We start from the raw sequence: 16,144 nt of genomic DNA on the forward strand, positions 1-16,144 counted from the left end.
CCCTCTCCCACTGACTCCACTTTCTTTGCCAGCTGTTTCTCAGACTCAGTGTCTACAATGATGGTGGACGTATCTGTACCCCATACAACGATGAGCTGCCATGTGGCCCTTCCTCAGCATGAAGTCACATTCAAAGAACAGTCTATCACCCCAAAATACTTAGAAGTAACTCGAGTCTTCAGTTTAGTGAAAAAATGCTGAAGATACATAACAATCATAATGCACAGAAAACTAGACATTCTTTCCCTCCTTCCCTCACACCCAGAACAGCGGCTTCTCCCCTACCCCACTGCAGTCTCTCTCCTTCCTTCCTCCTCTTGTTTTCCTCACCAGTAGGTGGGGACAGGGCCTCTCATTCCTTGCTCTTTTACATATATATTCTCTGCTCTTTCTGAAGCAAACCTAGCTGGGCTCTGAGGTTCTCCCCCACATAGCTTCTGTTATGCTCTTAGAAAAAGCCCAGAGCTTTCTCAGGCAGGGAAGAGGGCAAGCCTCTGAATATTTATATGTTAATATTTTTCCTTGTCTCATAGCTTAAATTCTTCCCTTCAGTTTTAGTTGTGTTTTACTGCAACACAGCTTCATTTCCATGATGGATGCCTTTGCGGGGGTCTGTTGGACACGGATCAGGACGGAATAAATAAGGTGGTGACTGAGTTCAAGGCATTGAAAGCAAAAGCCCACGGCACACAACAAGAGCCAGTGAGTTGTTTCCAAAACCATTTGGACAGTTTCCTTCTGCCTCCAGAGTTAATTTTTCCTTTTGATCTCCTCTTTATTTCTTGTCTTCCCCCATTCTCCCTTTTCTTTCCTTTCCGCCATCCCAAGCTGTCAACAACAGCTCCCCTAGACTCTGCCTAGCACAGAATTTTGCTGACTTTTGAGAAATTCAAGAGGTAAACCTGCAGGGCAAAGAAAGTGAGTACAAACGTATACTGAATTTCATAGACAGGGAAAGGAAAACCCACCCTCACCTCCTGCAACTGGAAGTTAACACTTCCAGCCAAAGAGAAATGTGAAAATGAAGCCTTCACAGCATTGCAGACAAAGAAGAATGGATATCGTGCTTTTAATTGGCAAATGCGACACTGGCTCCTGTGAGGATTGGAGTGGGATGGTGGTGATGGAGAGAGGAAAACGACTCAGAGTAAAAAAAAAAAAAATAACAGAGGGCGATTTTATGTGAAAAATAGAACTGTAGCTGACATGATCAATTTCTCAGTACAGGAGGGATTAAACCACTTAGAAAGCATCTGTAAGGAGAGGTGGGCTGGGAACGTCAGGTCAAATGCTGCCTGAGGCACGTTTGAGGTCAGATACGTACTGTTCTGGGTCACCCTCCAGTTTGCACATTGCAATTTCCTCTAAGTACGCACATAGCAGCTGTCTGATAACCACTGGCTATTGATTGACCAATTAATTAAACATATTCACTGTGTCATTTTAGAAAACTTGGAAAAAGAAAGAGGTGTTTCAGGGAGATCTGAAGCAAAGAAGAGCAGTTGGGAAGAGCTGTAAAGAATCTGTCTCCCTGCCCTCTGTCTGGGAAACGATCACTCACCTTTCGTCGCTGTAGCCAACACCATGCATCCCATTCAAAGGAGTTTCCTCTGTTGTTGAGCCGAGTGGCCTGCCCCCCATTTCCCCAGGTTCTGCTGGCTAAGTTCACTTCTAGCCCCTCCAAGCCCCTCTACCCCCACCCCAGCATGTCCGTGACAAGGACAGAAGCCAGTTCTGGTCTCAGGCCCCATCTGCCTCCTTCCTCTCCCACGTTCAGAGGCAGCACCTACCATGGACAGCGGCTTTTGTCAGAGGCTGCCCACGCTGGAAACTGAAGCATGACACCTCAAACCTGAAAACCTTTCCTCATTAACACTTCCTCCTAAAGCACACCGCTGGTATCATCATGGGCATGCAAGCCATTTGCAGCCCAGGTGAATAAGGAGTTTTGGCTCCTCTTAATGTGAAACTGTCTTTGTCATAAGGCTGACTTGGTAACAGTGAGATTTCCCAGTGAGGCTGTTCCCAGTTCCATTATGCCACTTGTCTTTTTAGCATAATGTGTTGTGTGCTCATTATGTGCTTATGGGTCTAAGTGCTGAGACTAAAAAAGATGAACCAGACCCATTCCTGGCCTTTAGCAGCTCAGAGTCTAGACACCAACACAAATTATTGCAATAACAATCCATGGCACCAGGTCTAATGTCGGCTCTGTGTAACCTGCTCCAGCCCTTCCAAGGCCTGGGGTGAGAAAGGAGGACAGTCACTCCGGGCCGATGGGTGCTCTTCTTCCTTCCCTGAGACAGTTGATCTTATTTTTAGCCAATCTGGTCACTCTTAACCTTATTTTGCCATCTTGAAATTTTACCATCAACTCCTCCCTTGCCCTCGCCCCCACACATACAGTCACCAAATTCGTTGGTTTCATCTCAGACATGTTTCAGACTCTCTCCCACATCCTCCAATCCCCGGCCCCTCTTCCTTCCTGGCCTTAAGAGCTGACAGCGGTCAAGTGCCCAACTGGTCTCCTTGCCCCCAGGCTCTCCCTCCTCAGTCCTTCTGCCATCCTGCCTACATGGTTATTTTCCTAAAATACAAATCATATTGCATCACTCCTCACTTAGAGACAATCACCGACTCTCAGCTTTCAGCGTGACTGGGCTTTGCACCATCTGCAGACACTTGGTGGAGGAGGGGGTATTAATGGCATTGCCTGGCCTGGGGAGAAATGTGTATGGAAGGGAGGGGGACTTGGGTAGGATGGGCAGCGGCAGGGCTGTCATCATGATTGCACATTGAGACCACTTCGGAGAGCTTTGATGACCATAGATGCCAGAGCTGTCCCACCTCCTCCCCACCCCCAGCCATTGGATCTGAGTCTCTGGGTGAGATCTGAGCACCTGTAAGATTTATAAAGCTCCCTGCGATGAGTCATGTCACAAGCCACTGTGCTGGGGACCTCAGCAGGCTCTGTATTTTGGGATGGATGATGTGCTTTGAAAAGGTGCCCTCACATCAGCTCCACTTCATGGGAAGAGAGACACCCTTTTCTCTCCAAGGTCTCTTGGCTCATGGTCCCAAATCAATCAGTGACTGGTGGCCCATGAGGCCATCCCAGCCCTGATTTTCACTCTGCAGCTCCCCAAGCTCTGTCCATCTCATCTAACTCACCAAAAGCCAGGCTGTTTCGCAGATAATAGAACGCTTAACCAATTCCTCAGCCTAGGCGTACTCTGTTCTCTATAGGGAGTTAATCCACAACATTTTAGTTGTTTCCTTAAAATAGCATACTGGTATATTTTATGAGCACGACTTGAACTAAACACAATCTTTGTTTGCTTCAGCCTTGATTTGGAAAACTTCTTGATCTTCTGGGTTTTGCAATACTTCCGCAGTATTAGAAAATATTTAGATTTGCTCCTAGTTAACTACGTGCTCTTTTCGGGAGATGGGAGTAAATCTGGTTGATCTTGTAGTTCATTAAAAAAAAGAGTATTGTCTGTTCCACTTCAGGTTAGCAAGTGTGTGTGTGTATGTGTGTGTGTGTGTGTCTGTGTGTGATTGGCATTTTAATTTACTTCTTATTAGGAAACACACATATCCTTTGATGGTAACCACAGCAGAGCTGCTACACTAAACTACTCCATAGCTACACAAGATGACAATGTGTTGGAAGCTTCCTATTTTCTTTGAGGATGGTAGATAAGCCAAAGACTTTTTAATTTTGTTTTGTTACATAAGTCTCTGCTACTGGCCTCAGGCTAGTCCAAACAGCCTCATTATTCAAGTCAGGGCTGGCCAGGCTTTAGGAGAGGCTGCCTGGGTGGAAACGTTCTGCTCCTTCGTCTCCATCCTCCGCACTTCATTGTGCACCGCCCCCCTGCACAATCCAAGCCTAAAAATACCCCAGTTGTCCACACAGCCTCGCCTCTGCTGGCCTTGCCTCTTAATGCAGGCCTTTCATTCTGTCTCCATTGCCTTGCCCCTTCCCCCACCCTCTTCACCCATTTTTCCCACCTAATAATTATAAAGAAAACCATTAGCCATGAAACCCTCCCCTGCCCCCTTGCTCTTTTATCTACTTAAATATCCTTGCCTGCAAGACATCCAGTACAGCACATTCATTAATTTTTAATCTGTCTCTTCTTGTGGTTACTGTGTTCCAGGGACTGAAGGACCTCGAACAATGGTCTCTGAAACCTTGGGCTGAGCCTTTTTTTGTTGTAGGCAGGGATGTAGCTGAGGGCATAATGGAGTCTGATCAAATAAATATCTGTTATCTGAAATAGCCTGCTCAAGGTGAATATGGATTTTCATCACATTAAACTCAAGCTGGTGAGACAGGGTTTTGGGCCTGAATATTATTAGCAAACAGAAACATAATTTTGAGAGATGGTAAACTGAAAGAATTATTCCTCGTAGGAGAGCTGTTCTGGAGGCAGCCCAGAGGACTCTGAGGACAGATGGCTGCAGAACCACTGGGCCCCCTCATTGCTGGTTCAGAGGAAGAAAGTCCAGGGAGGGCCTTATGGAGAAGTTCTTGCTGCTGTTGGTGTTCCTGGGGGTCCTGCCACAACCCACTTCTCCTTTTGCAGTGCACACTCTCCTTGGGGGACCTCTTCCACTCTACCCCTACCTGTCTGTGCCTCCCACAACTAGGTCTCTAACCTGCTCTCTCCCCTGAGCTCCAGAACCACATATGCGGTGGCTCCTGGGAATCCCAGGTAGGTACAGAACAGAACTCACTCTCCAGACACCCCTAGTCCTGCTCCCAAGCATGCCCTTCTCCTGAGCATTCCTCTCATAATGGATAGTACCACTGCCTACCCATATTCATAAGCCAGGGACCTTGAAGTCCTCCTTGGTTTATTTTCTCCACCATTTTGCCCAACAATTTGGCTGTGAAGACTCCCAATTGTGTCTCAGACGCATCTCTTGAGTCCATCTGAACTCTCTGTCATAGTTCATTCATTTGCCTTCCCTGACCTGGGAAGACAAATGCCTCTCGCTGAGCTTCTCAGCACGGACACATGTTCCACCAGGCCTGTCTTCTATAGCACCATATTGTTCCACTGCACATGGCCCATCAGGCCACGGATGAAAAACCTCCCAGGCTCTTAGAAGTCTGCAGGATAAGGTCTAAACTCCTCTTTACCGGGCATGGAGAATAGATGTGAGACAAACACCTTCAGCACTCAACGAGCTGGTTCATATCATGCAAGGTTCCAGATTTAATGAATCCAACCAGCACTGGAATGTCTACTACAGGCGAGCGACCCTGCCCCGTATTGCTCAGGACAGTCTTGGTTTATGCCAATTGTGCTACTGTTTCATCAAGTTAGCCCCCACTCTCACTCTCAAAGTTTCCCGATTTGAACGATGAATTTTATGGTTCCCAACAAGAAGAGAGCTACTGTGTTAGGTGCTGGAGGTACAAAAGTGAAATGGTGGGGATGGAGGGGTTCTGTCCTCAAGCTCACAGGAGGGAAGTAAAGAAGCATTTATAGTTCAGCATGATAAATGCTCACCGTAGGCAGTGACAGGTGCCACAATAGTGCATGGAGGTTTCAATTAGAGGGTTCTTGTCAATTCACTGAAAATCAGTTTAATGAAGAGCTGACGTACCTCAAACTGACAGAGAAATAGATTCTGCCAAGTCTAGGAGAGCTGGATGGAGTGGCATTGCTTTGTGACTCTGCTAGAGGAACCTCTTTCTCTCACTTTCCTTCTTTGTGTTGCCAAGAGCTGGGGTTGTGACTGGGGGTGTGGGAGCAGGTGAAGCAGGACAGGCATGGTGTGGAGTCAGCCTCAGGGGCAGAAGGCTATTGCTGTGGAGGGCCAAGGCCTCCATCTTCTTCTCAACAGGCTGGTGTTATCAAAATTAGCCCTGGGGCAAAAGTCTCCAAAATCTTTTGAAACCACCTATGCACCAATATGGCTATAAACTCTGTAGATGGTTCGTGGACATTTTTGGTAACTTGATAAGTTAGCAAATTCGCTTTCGGTAAACTGGTTTTTTGTTTGTTTGTTTGTTTTGCTTGTTTGTTTTTTGTTTTTGAGAACTGGCTTTTGGAGAAATGGTTACATTCAGGTCTTTGGATATCAATAAAGAAAATACGGAACATTTGAGGCAAAATGGTTAAAAAGCTCGGACCATGGATGCAGCTGAGCTGAGCTGCAATTCTGGCACTTTCACTCTAATAGCTGTGTGGCCCTGGCAGTCAGTTCACTTCCTGGAGATTGTTTCCCAAATTAGGAGAGTGCTGTCTAAGGTTTTTGGAGGACTGAATTTGCTGATCTATGCAAAGGCTCTTCCTAGAATACCAGGTCCAGAGCATATGGCAGATGTTATTAACATTATTATTATCTTACTGGATCAATGTTTCCAATCCCAAATTATTGGCTGGCCAGGGACCTCGGCTGTGGCTGGGAGAGGACTCAGGAATGGAGACAGAGTGAAGATGTGCAGTCACCCCATTGCTAGTTCTCTTTGTTACTGTGAATCGGATATCCATACCTTGAAAAACTTCTCAGGAGATTTCCAGTGTGAACCTGGGGGGACTAGTCCCAGCCCCAGAGATCCTGGCTTAGTTGGTCTGGGATGGCCTGGTCATTAGGGTGGAAAACGTTTCTTCTGGTGATTCTGATATGGTGCAGAGTCTGAGAACCACTGTACTAGACCTAAGGGGCTTTGTCTGTCTGTGCCTCTCCATCTGGAGTGGGCCCATTCTGGGGTGGGGTGAGAAGCGTGTTGTTCCCTGACCCCCACCTCAAAAGGGCTGGGAGAACCAGAAACCTGAGGGGTCTGTTTCAATCCCGATGCTGCTCGGGGCTGTTTGTGCAGAAGGGCTCTGGAGAGCACTCGACACACAATACTCCGACCTCTCAGAGGGAGAGCTTGGCTTCCCCCTGCAGAACTGTGCTAAGAAGAAAATTCTCTCCTGGTTAGGTACAAAGTGTTGGCCTTCTGAGGAGATAAACACGGCCTTTCACAGCAAGTGGAGAGCCTGTGTTCAGGGGCTTACAACAAACAAGCGGAGGACATGAGTTTGGCCTCAGATTTCAGCAACCTCGGTCGCTCAGGTTCCCCACCTTCCTCTTTTTCCTCCTTGGTGGTGATGCTCTCTGAACCCATAGCCTGAGGCTGAGTTAGAGAAGAGAGAGGACCCTGAGCCTCCTGAATCCTCTGGGGGACCCAGCAGCAAAGGGCAGTGCTTTTCTGCAAGTGTCAGGGCCTGAGCTAGAGAAGGCTGTGGCAAAGTGTGCCCTGAAGGAGAGGCCAGTGGGAACAGAGAAATAAAATCCTTCCTTTCCTTCCTTCCTTCCTTCCTTCCTTCCTTCCTTCCTTCCTTCCCTCCCTCCCTCCCTCCCTTCCTTCTTTCCTTCCTTCCCTCCCTGCTTCCCTCCCTCCCTCCCTCCTTCCCTCCTGCCCTCCTTCCCTCCTTCCCTTCTTTCTAATTCAGGGCAGGATAAGAGTCTCTCCAAATGCAAGGTAATGCTACCTTTTACTTTGTAGCACTTGCAGCTTGATCTTTGGACTCGAGGGGTACTTAGGAGGATAAAATCAATTCCACTGAAATCTTCTTTCTTTCTCAGGCTTCCACCTGCCCACTAAGACAAGTTCTTCTGTAAGAGGGAGATTTTAAAAGTCTGTTAAAGGACACTACCAAGAAGGCAGACCTGTGAATTTACAGCCTTTTCGGGGTCCTCCTAACACCATGCACTCCATGAACTTCTTTGGATGGTAGCTCAGGAGGTGGTATTATTCTTCTCTCGGGATCTGAGATGCTTTGATAGATCAGTAGCATAAAAAATGGAGTCACATAGGGTAAGAGAACCAAAGGAATGAGGCAGAACTCAAGCAGGGCCTGGGAGATTGGCGTTACCTGACATGGCTTTTCATTTACTTTTCCTGCCAAACAGCTCTGCGTGGTGAATTGGTACCTGACCTTCTTTCATCAGAGGGAAACTGGGCCATGGAACTTGGCAGTGAAGCTCAGCATGCTATAAGAGCATCTTGGTTTGTCCTAGCTGAGGACTGGAACATCTCAATCTCTAGTCCACAAACTGTGAGTTCTGTCTTGGCTGTTGCAGTCAAAATGCCAGCTCAGTGAGGGCTGCAACCCCAGCAGGTTGAGGAAGCAGCCTACCTGGGGCCTGCCTGTGGACGCAGCCACACCCTCCACCGTGGGGCGCAGACAGACCCTTGTTGTTGGTCTGTCTTTATGACATAAATCCCAGAGAAAGAGCCAACATCAGACAGAAAAGACTGCAGAAAGGGGATTTTTAAAAAACTTGTAGATACTGGAGAGAATAAGCCCAGTGTCATTTTTATGGCAAGTCTCCCCATCACAAAGAAAATGAAGAGCCAAGGTTTTTAAAATTTTTATTTATTTATTTTTAGTGCTTATTCAACCATGCTTTCTCTACTTAGGTCTTATTTCTTGCTGGCCATGTCTGAGAGTGTTCTTACCCAGGGAAGGCCAGCTTTGGAAGACGCACAGTGCTCTGGCATAGCCCGCAGGAGCGAGCATCAGCCTGGGAAGAGGGCTGATCCCACAACCACTCACTCATTCATTCATTCAGTGCTCAAAATATCGCCAAGTGCCTTCTATGTGTCAGACAAGGCTGAGACCTGACTCCCACTCGTGGCTGCTAGGTGGTGAAACTCAGTTCCTTCGCCCACTAGAATGGTCAGGAAGAGCCCCAGGCAGCCCCGTCGAGAAGGAGCAGGATGAAGGAGCTGCTTCTTCATAATGACATTGTCCAAGAACGACCATGCTCTTCACCGATGCTCCATCAGCCCGGCATTGTGCAGCTGAGTGGATGTTCTTATTCCAGCTTGTGAAGGGACATGGTAAGTGCCGGAGTCAGTGAATCATCCAAAGATATGAGAGATGGAGTGGGGTGGCAGTGGAGCCACCAAGCTAGAGACGTCCTTTGTCCTCACAGGCATCTTTGGCCATAGTACTGGGTTTGCAGGTACATGGAAGTGACTCGTGCCACCTCTGGGCCATAAAGCCTTACGACACTGGGTACTTGCTCCTCTCTCTGCTCCTCTCCCTTCCTGTGGGCTGAGCTGGATGGGCAGTGGGACCCAGCCTTCATCACACTTGTGAGGCCGACACTGGGGATGCCAGGACCTGAGAGGGAGAACCCGGGTCCCCAAAGAGTGTGTGAAGTGGAACCTGCTGCCTGTCTAGACTGCTCACCTCTCCTGTGTGTGAGGCAAACACACTTCTGTCTTATTTAAGCCACCGACCCCTTGATCCACTGTTACAGCAACTTTGCCTTTGGCTTACTAATTCAGAGGGGTAAAAGAGCAGCCCTCTCTTCCTTTCCTGAGTTTAGAACTAATCAAGAGAAGGTGAGTAGACCCCGAGAGATGCAGAGCAAAATATTGTGTGTGTTACTGGTAACACTGCGCTGGAAAATGCAGCACTGAAGCGGTGCCATGCAGGCTTGCTGATACCTCGCTTTGGAGTTAGACATACCTGCTTAGTCCCTGGTGTAGCTGACAGCTGCTGGTACCAGGGGCATATGGTGGGACACAAATGATGCCTCCAGGAGGGAGAGAAGAGGTTGAGCCAAGAAGCCTTGTTTTTTCCCTCCCAAACTCACCAATCAGGTAGGTCTTTTCTCCTCTTCTGGGCAGAGTAGGAGAGGCAGGCGGGATGAGGGGAGGCTGCCATAGTCGAAGGCCTCTCCCAGAATGTGAAGAATGGTAAGTCCCCCTCACATGGCAAATGCCCCACAGTGGGCACTGGTCGTGTTGCTACCAAGACCCCTGCACAGGAGTTAGACCACTGAGCATTCTCTAATCTTGGGTGCGTTGGCTGGAGGGTTTCAAACAGGGGTCTGGGATGAGTCATCATCAAACGGTTTCATGAAAATCACCTCCATTCCTCCATTTCTGATTACTTGTCTGTGGGCAAGCTGGTGCTTGTGGGGCAGACAGAAGGACGTTCGGGTGTGCATGTTTCCATAGAGGGATGAGTGCAAGAGGGAGCAGGTCTTCCCATTTCTTAGATCAATGAGTTTTTGAGATGTGTGAATCTCTATATGTTTTGTTTTACACTTCAGGAGCCCAGACATATTTAAGACTTTTGGTATTGGGGCTCTTGATAAAGAAGAACATCTTTCTAGGGCTAATGAAGAACAAACCCACAGGCCCTGCACTTGTTCAGGCATCAGCATCTCTAAACCAGAGATTGTGCGGTCCCGGAACTGGCTTCGCTCTCTCTGCTGTCACCCTCTGTAACACAATGGTAGCAGAGTGTCCCTCTAAGACCCAGGTCTGATGTCATTCACCTTCTCCAAAACCTCTAAGGGCTTCCCATGTCCTAAAACATGAAGTATGAATCTCTTGTGTGGCATTACAAGTCTGCTCTGATCTGGCCTCAATGGACATTTCCAGCAATAATTCCCTTTGGCCCACTTTAAGTTTTCCTCTCTCCCTCCCTCCCTCTCTCCCTTCCTTCTGCATTGGGAAAGGTCTCAGCATCTTGGATTATGTAATAGTCTCCTAAGGGGTCTCCCTGCTTCTACTTTGACACCCTACTGTCTATTCTCACCTCAGCAACCAGACCAGTCCTGTTTAAAACCCAAGCCAAATTTTGTCAGTCTGCTCAAAACCCTCCAATAGAGGGCTGCCAGATTTAGCAAATAAAAATACAGGACACTCAATTAAATTCAAATTTCAGATAAATAACAGGACTTTTTAGTGTGAGTACGTTTCATGCAATATTTGGGATATGCTTGTGCTAAAAAAAACTATTGTCTACTTGAAGTTCAAATTTACAAAGCATTCTATATTTTATGTTGTGACCCTAGACCAATGACTTCCCATCTCACTCAAAGATAAAGGCAAAGTCTTTACAACGGCCCTGTATGATTTGGCACTTCAATGTTGTTCTGACCTCATCACCGTCACTCTCTCACCACCTCCTCTTCCCCGGCCCACTTCCCCATTGACGGCTCCTGGAACACAACTAGCACATTTCTGCCTCAGGGCCTTTGCACTTGCTGTCTGTGCTGCCTGGAACACTCTTCCCTCCCAGTGGCCACGCGTGTCTCTCCCTCACTTCTTGAAGCACTCTGTCCACATGCTGTCTTTTCAGTGAGGCCTTCCTGATGAACTCCCACTCTCCAGGTTCTGTCTTCTCCTACCCTTCTTTCCTGCTTTTTCTCTACAGCACCGATCATTATCTGACAGACATTGGATTCATTTGCTGGTTTCCCCATTGTCAGTCTTTCTCTTCAACCCTAACTGGAATGCAGGTTCCCTAAGAGCAGACACTTGTTTAATTCAGTGCTATAATCCCAGTGCCTACAATAGGTCTGCCAGAGTAGGTAATCAATGAAGAGATGATGAATAGACAGATCAATCAATAGACAGAGAAATTTATAATACAACTCTAGGGAGTGGTAAGTGCTATGGAGACAAATTAAGCAGAGCAAGAGTAGAGAGTGAGGGGCTGCACCCTCTCCTGTGAGCTGGGCTGCTCTGAGAAGGTGATATTTCAGCAGAGACCTGAGTAAAGTTTCAATGAAGCCCCTCTGCCTTCAACCTTACCTGCGTTCTTTGGCTACCTGAAACCACCCTCTTCCTCGCCTCCTTGGGTACAAGTCCCACCTCGACTGCTTAGACAGCATGGTCCTTGGACCCTGTCTTATAAACACATCATAAAACCAGGCTTTCCCCTCCACTCTGCCTACGTAAATGACAGAGAGAATGCCGAGTGAGCTGGAGGGAGTGATGAGAGGTTTATTCTCCACACATCTTAAACTCTGCGGTTGCTGCTGTTTGAGCCACTCTGACAACCTCTGGCAGGGGCTTGGCATTTTACTGCCCCTCCGGGTACGGGCTCGTCCTAGGCAAGAGGGACTACGCGGGACATTGCTGGGAGATTCTCTGAAACTGTGCTGTTTCTCCACTTGGTATCGGATGCCACAGTCAAAGGCTTTACCCGGGGAACCAAAATGAATGTCATGTTCTGTGAGGGGCACATCCTGGGAGTCTAAGGATTTCTTATGTTATACATTTAAAACCAACAAACTCCTTTCTCTCAATAAGGACCATCTGGAAGATAGTCGTTTTGAAGCTTTAAAAAAATCTAATGCTTTAATCTTCTTATGTCTTCAAACATCAGGTCTTCTTTTTCAAACTCAGCTGGGGGATAAAGTTCTTTATCTGCATCTGCGTTGCTCACTGAGAGGCTGTGTCCCTGGAACGGCACACAGAACCACAGTGCCTTACCTCAGAAAGTCTTGCTTTAGAGATTTCAGAGAAGCGCGGTGTTAATTTCCTTCAGCAGACTCAACAGCCCTGCGTAAAACTGCAGGATTAGCGCCTCTGTCGGGAGGGGTTTTGTGTCTCTCAGTGAATTTCACTTTCATCTTCTCTGTCTCCTCAGGATTTGTCAGATACATTTTGCAAATTTAAATGATAAAACAGTTGTGTGAAAAACTTTCTTATAGCTTCCAAATGTTACAGAAACTGAACTGCTTTGCTCCGAATGAGAAACCCAATAACACAAATTTTATTTTCATTTCATTTTCTCTTTGGCTGTTCTGGGAATTTATATTGGCCATTTAATTTGGCTGTTATAGTTTTATAAGGATCTTATCGCTGTGTACAATAACATTTAAAAAAAAGAATTGTAAGTTGTACTAAAGCTTTAGAGACTAAATTTCTAAAAGCTAAATATTCTTATCATTTTATTTTCCATGTAAATTTTGAAAGTCATGCTCTTTTCAGATTGGTACCTAAAAACCTGAAGGTAAATCAGAAATGCTGGAATTTTCTTCCATCTCATTATATAACTTTCCCAATGATAAAAAAGTAGCTTGTGTGAAGTAAAGAATATTTCAGTTTTTGTTTGTAATATGGTTAGAATTCAGTTAAAGATATATGGGACTGATGAACAAACACTGGTAAGCATTCACAATAGAACTGGAATAAATTTATCTATCTTCTGTTTATATTTACATTATCAAAGCTTATTAATTTATGATTTCCTCTTTATCAGAGGCATGACTATATCATAAGAGTAGTTGATAAGACAAAATTCATAACCTATAAAGAAATATTTATGGAAACTCAAATGGCTTTCATTTATTAAAGGCCAGAATTGGAGGCAGACATAATAATAACTATTATTTATTAAATACTTACTCCATAAGAGGCACAATGTTAAGTGTTTTCCATGAATTATTTTATTTATTCCCCAATTAGTTGAATTCCATTATCACCATTTTACAGATGAATTGAGACTTAGAAAATGTGTTTTCAAGGTCACATAACTGGCAAGGGGTAGAACTAGAATTTAGACTCTAGAGGCTTAAAGCTTAACCACTATGCTGTAATGCCAACCAGCTTTGGAAAGAGTCATGGAAGCAGAAATACAATTCATTATTTAAAACAGTTTTATTCCTGGCAAGAATTAAAGTGAGATTCTTGCTTCTGAGTAAAATGGTATATTCTCTGCTCTCTCTAGGACTTGAAATCTCGATTCCAGCATTTTCAAAGCTCAGCGCTCAGCTATTCTAATGAACATTTAATACTTTACCATTCTGTTAAAACACAACTGACATTTGCAAGTCAAATAATGCTTAATGATAACAGAAAAAAAGTCTATGAGAGCGGCAAAGAAGCACTGCCCCATGAAGAATTGATGATGTCCAAGGTCACAACTCAGCAGAGCTCAATCAGAGCTAAGTTTACAAGAGATGACTCATACAGAGAAAATGTACACAGGACACAGAATTTGTGAATAATCAGAGTGTGAGAAGAAATAAAAGCATCAACAGAATGAGCATGTGGATATATGGGCAGGGCTCCGAAGATGTCTTGGTAGCTCCCGAATGTCTAGCAGAATGTGCTTCCTATCACAAGCATGCCATCAAGACTTGTTGAATAAATGGATGAAGAAAAACTTCTAATCTCACAGGAGGCCCGGTATTCCCATCAGCAGATTAGCTCATTCACAGTACGAACAGCTTTAAAGGATACTTAGAAGTTGTCAAGAAGAAAGCAGACTGGTAAGACTGGTTTTCTTGATCCTCAGTTTCAGAGAAAAGAAGGACTTGAGGGAATAATAACTGGTAAACAAAGAGAAATGGAGTTATCACCATAATTATCAATGCCTGTTCAAATCAGCGTTACCCTTTTTAAGTAGAAGTGGATGATTTTAAAGTCTAGAGAAGCCCAGACAGGTTGTCGACAAAGTTTCACAGTTGGTAAGATCATTACAAAGATTTTCTTGATCTGAGAGTAGACAAAAGACACTAATAAGCGATAAGTAGACTAGAACATCCCCAAAGGGCAAGATCAATGATGTATGAAAGAAAATATATAGGTAAATTAGACAGTCATCCTCAAATGCCCTTCTGCAGAATATTGGTATCCAACTAATAAAATGATCGTAATGTTTTCCTAATGTGCAGGAAAATAAGTTGAAGTATAACTTCCTCAATTGAACACTCACCTCTTCTCCCTTGTCAAATTTTTTCTTAAAACTTCCATATCTATTGCCATCAAGAAATACCTGAGAAAAAAAGAAAAAAAAGAAACTTCCATATCTACTATGTGAAAGAATGGATGGAAATGAAATATTATTGGAAAATTTCAGGAAAAGATAATTACTAATCTAATACTTTGATCTTTATGGGCATATGTTTATTCTTTTTGTGATTTTATAGAGTATACTGTTTTTGCTAATAAAATTATTCTATGTTGGTGCGATGAAAGGTTGGGTTTGTTAACCGGTGCATTTTACATTCACGTATGCAGGTTTTGCTGTGAAGCAACCCACTTCAACCTCAGAGGTTCAAAACAATAAACATTTATTATTTGCCATGATTCTGTGGCTCAGTTCTGGTCTGGGTTGCCTTGGCTGATCTCTGCTGAGCTTACTCATGCTTCTGTGGTCAACACTATCTGCAACATCCCATTGCAAGGGCATGGGTATAGAGAAAGGAAGAATTTGTGGCCATTTAAAAGAACTATGCCAATATGCAATATGGATAAGCCTGGGCTAGCCTGCTACAGAATGAGAAGCATGTGAAGAACTAAAACAACTCAATGGGCAAACTACAAACCACCTAACGTGTGAATGGAGCCACCCTAGATCATCCAGCTGCTCAGCCAATTTGTAGGCTCCTGGAAAGTAATACGTGGTTGCTGTTTTAAGCCATGAAGTTTTGGAGTGATTCCCTGTGCAACTATGTTAGGTTGAAATGTCACTTTCTGGTGTCTTAAAGTTGTGTTTTTTGGGAAACAGACTCTCAGGAAGATTTCATGCATGTGATTTATTGAGGAATGCTCTTGGGACTAACTGTGAGGGCATGAGGGAAACAGGATTGGACAGCGGCTCTAAGAATGGCCTTAGTCAATCTTGTGGGAGCTCTGAATATGGAAGGAAATTTCAGAGATGAGATAAGGGGTGTGAGCCATTGGATTGGAGTGGCCCCTGAGGGAGCAGTGTAACCTGGGGTTAGGAAACTCCCTTTGGCAGAGGACAATTCCTGGGGAGGCAGGGACTCAGCTGTGGCTATCAGCAGCTAACACTTCCAGGAAATGGGGAAGGAGTGCTTTGGTCCTGGAAGAAGGATCAGGTCCCTGAAACACAGCATCCGCTATGATAATGTTTCCTACCAAAGATGGAGTTTATTTCTGGACTGGCCTTATGACTTGCTTTGACCAATAGAATGTGGTGGAAGTAACATTGCAGAGCCTAGGCCTCAAGATGCTTTGCAACTCCTGCTTTTGCCCTTTTGGAGTCCTGAGCCCTGATTCTTTCTTGTAAAAATGTCTGGGCTAGCCTCCTTTAGGATGAGACCTTGTGGGGCCTGTGACTGGCAGCTACCATCGGAGACACCTGTGAGGTGTCCTAAGCCATCCTACCCAGTCAAGTTGCCAGAGACTTCAGCTATATGAGAGATCCCAGGAAAGACCAGAATAACAATGGCCATCTGAGTCTAGACCAAACTGATGATCCACAGAAAAAATTACTAACTTTTGGGGTGGTTTGTTATGCAGCAAAAAATAACTGATGCAGCAGAAAAATTCATACCCAGAAACAGATTGCTGCCGAAACAGAAACTCAATGCATATGCCATTAGCTTTGGGGCAGGGCAGGGG

General features: G+C 45.3%; 1 long non-coding RNA gene across 1 annotated transcript; it reads left to right on the forward strand.

The window, feature by feature from the left end:
- Nucleotides 1-727: 727 nt before the first annotated feature.
- On the forward strand, nucleotides 728-10,612 carry LOC105711443 (uncharacterized). Its single transcript, XR_001106009.3, has 3 exons — nucleotides 728-918; nucleotides 7,924-8,069; nucleotides 8,463-10,612. It is a non-coding gene; the product is annotated as an uncharacterized LOC105711443 (long non-coding RNA).
- The last annotated feature ends 5,532 nt before the right edge of the window (nucleotides 10,613-16,144 follow it).

The sequence above is a fragment of the Aotus nancymaae genome, unplaced genomic scaffold (genome assembly GCF_030222135.1).
Source record: "Aotus nancymaae isolate 86718 unplaced genomic scaffold, 86718_ANA_hifiasm-v0.15.2.pri h1tg000040l, whole genome shotgun sequence".
Classification (NCBI taxonomy): domain Eukaryota; kingdom Metazoa; phylum Chordata; class Mammalia; order Primates; family Aotidae; genus Aotus; species Aotus nancymaae.